This window comes from Phascolarctos cinereus, unplaced genomic scaffold, assembly GCF_003287225.1.
Source record: "Phascolarctos cinereus isolate Bilbo 61053 unplaced genomic scaffold, phaCin_HiC Scaffold_4;HRSCAF=312, whole genome shotgun sequence".
In the NCBI taxonomy this organism is placed as follows: Eukaryota; Metazoa; Chordata; class Mammalia; order Diprotodontia; family Phascolarctidae; genus Phascolarctos; species Phascolarctos cinereus.
In genome coordinates this window covers 296,522,316-296,525,438 of record NW_027555847.1, presented here as the reverse complement: position 1 = coordinate 296,525,438, position 3,123 = coordinate 296,522,316, and the positions used below count along the sequence as shown (strand labels likewise).

The 3,123-nt window shown below is 44.5% G+C and overlaps 1 pseudogene; it reads right to left on the bottom strand.

The window, feature by feature from the left end:
* Window positions 1-942: 942 nt before the first annotated feature.
* Window positions 943-1,824, bottom strand: LOC110222280 (small ribosomal subunit protein uS5 pseudogene; annotated as a pseudogene).
* Between the last annotated feature and the right edge of the window lie 1,299 nt (window positions 1,825-3,123).

Genomic DNA, 3,123 nt, shown 5'->3' with positions numbered 1-3,123 from the left:
AATGCTGGAGGCTTCATTCACTTGTTTTGTAATCTTGTAATGCTACATGAACTAGCATTTTTGGTTATGGGTCTTACGTGCCTTCCTTTATTCCTCAGGAAGGACTAATTAGACATTCTCTAGTTCCTATGAGGTCAGCAGATCTTTTGCCTTAACTTTTAGAGAGGTGTTGCTGGAAGTGTGCCTCTAATACCAGCACTTTATTGGTCTAGGTTCAATTTTGGAATTCATTGAGGAACTCATAAGGCACTGAATCTTTCCAAAAGGAGATTTACTTTGACCTAATATAGCAAGGAGCATAAGAAGAATACTCAGCTTTTCTGGATGAAGCTTTCCTCATCTCTACATAAAAATGTGTCTAGTCAGTAGGTGATCAGGGTATGGGGACTCTATTATTCTTTTTTTGGGGGGGAGGGTCTAGGCAATAAGGTTAAGTGACTTGCCCAGGGTCACACAGCTAGTAAGGGTTATGTGTTTGAGGCCGGATTTGAGCTCAGGGCCTCCTGAATCCAGGGCCAGTGCTCTATCTGCTATGCCACCTAGCTGCCCCTGACTCCATTCTTCTTAGTTACCCAACTCTGAAAGGAGGAGACTCCATGTAACTGGGACTGTTTATCCCCCTAGATGACCAGGAAAGGAAACTGCGTCTAGAAAGCGAGGCCAATCATATCAAAGGAGTGACTTTGTCTTCTTTTAGGAAAAGCCTCCCCATGTTGTGGATGTAAAAAAAAAAAGAACCTTCATCAGGGAGATTTGGTCCTAGCACAGCTAGCCTGGAATCTTAAGCAACAGTAATGATGTGGTATTGAATCTTTGGAAATCATTAATTAATTCATAAAAGTTATTGTGGTTGTTATCTCTTAGATACTACCAAGGTTGAATCCTCTTTTTTTTTTTTTTAGCAGGCATAGTTCCATTTATTTGTTTATAAAAAAAAAACATCTATGTGGTTGCCACCGCAGTTGCCTGGGTCCTCTGGACAGACACTAGAGTGTGAGTCTTCACAAGATGGTCGGTGAATTCCCAATAGGGAGACTTAGTGAACACAGCCTCCTTCCACAGGTCTGGGGTTAAATAGCAGTATGTTTTGGAGATGGCATCACAGGTAGCTTTAGTGAAGTTGTCCGGAGTGGCAGTATAGCCTCTTGCAGATGTGTAGGAGTCATCAATTCCAGCCATCATCAGGAGCTTCTTAGGCACAGGAGCTGAGATGATGCCAGTACCTGTAGGGGTGGGGATCAGGTGCACCAAAACCAATCCACATCGCCCAGTGACCTTGCAGGGCACTGTGTGAGGCCTGCCAGTCTTGTTCCCCCACTAGCCACGTCTCAGAGGAACGATGGACAGCTTGGCCAAAATGATAGCACCACGAATAGCTGTGGCCACTTCCTTGGAGCACTTGACACCCAGGCCAACATGGCCATGGTAGTCACCCATGGCCACAAAAGCCTTGAACCTGGTACGTTGTCCAGCTCTAGTTTGTTTCTGAACAGGCATGATCTTCAGAGCCTATCTTTCAATGAAGATTCCAGGAAGAAATCTATGATCTCAGACTCCTTGATAGGAAGGGAGAAAAGATAGATTTCTTCCAAAGACATGATCTTCATGTCCTTGACTAGCCGGCCCAGCTTAGTGACAGGAACCCACTCCTTGTCTTTGGCCTTTCCTCTCCAGGCCCTGCAGCCACAGCCACGGCCTTGACCATGGCCCCGACCTCGACCTTGGCCCCCACTGCCAAAGCCACAGTGGAAGCCACCTCGACCTCCAACTCCGGGGCCCCCTAGGGCTTCCCACTCCCCCTGCAGCACCGGTGTCGTCCACCATTTGGTGTTCACTAGAAGTAGAAGCTTGAATCCTCTTTGAAGAGCATTCTTCACTGCCCTCCAGATGTTGAAATCCTTCCAGTGTTACTTATGAGTCCATTCACTTTCTTGGTCTAGGTAATAGTGTCCTGAGCATTTTTTCCCCATGGTAGTGAAATGTAAGATGATCCCTTGGTTCATTGGCTAAGAACAGAGATATTAGAGGGTTAATTAGACTACTAGATCTGTTTCCCAAGATGATTAAGGAAAAAGGAAAAGAACCTATTGTTATACATGATTGTGATGGAACACTACTCTTCTGTAAGAAATGATAAGCTCAGTGATCTTAGAAAAGACATGGGTAGAACTGTACAAAATAATGAAAACACTAACATCTTGAGAAATAAGGAAAGGACTCCTGAAGGTAGGATTTGAACTGAGTCTTGAAGGAAGCCAGGAAAGCTAAGCACCAGCAGTCAGAAGGGAGAATTTCCCACACATTGGGTATAGCCAGTTTGAAAGCACAGAGACAGGTGTGCCAGTAGGCAAGTGTTTTATCAATTCAATTCAATAAACATTAAATATCAGCTACTATATTTGCCAGCCATTGTGTTAAGCTCTGGGGATATGAAAAAGGGCAGAGAAGAGTCCCTACCCTTTAAGGGCTCACCATCTTATATACAGGATAAATAGGAGATAATTAAGAGGGAAGGCCTAGAATTAAGAAATGTTTGGAAAGGCTTCCTGCAGAAGGTAGGATTTTAGTTGACTCTTAAAAGAAGCCAGGAAAGCAGAACACCAATATGCAGAGATCAGGAGGAAGAGCATTCCAGGCATTGGGGACAGCCAGAGAAAATGTCCAGAGCTAAGAAATGAAGTGGCTTGTCTGTGGAACAGCCAGGAGGACAGTGCCACTAGATGTAAGTGCATGTGGTGGGGAGTAAGGTATAAGAAGACTGGGAAGGTAGGAGGGGGCTAGACTGTGAAAAGCTTTGAATGCCAAACAGAAGATCTTGTATTTGATCCTGGGGGTGATAGGGAGCCATTGGCATGTACTAAATGGGACCATGACATGGTCAGACCTATGCTTTAGGAAAATCTCTTTGGTGGTTGAATTGAGTGGAAGATAGATTGAATCAGAGAGTAGGGAAGTGAAGTGTCAGGAGACTTGAAAGGTAGAAAGGGACCTGGTTATGAAAAGCTTGAAATGCTCTACAAAGGATTTGATCCTAGACATAATAGGGAGCCACTGGAGTTATTCAGTGGGGAGGGTGACATGGTCAGACCTGTACTGTAGAAAAATCACTTCGGTAACTAAATG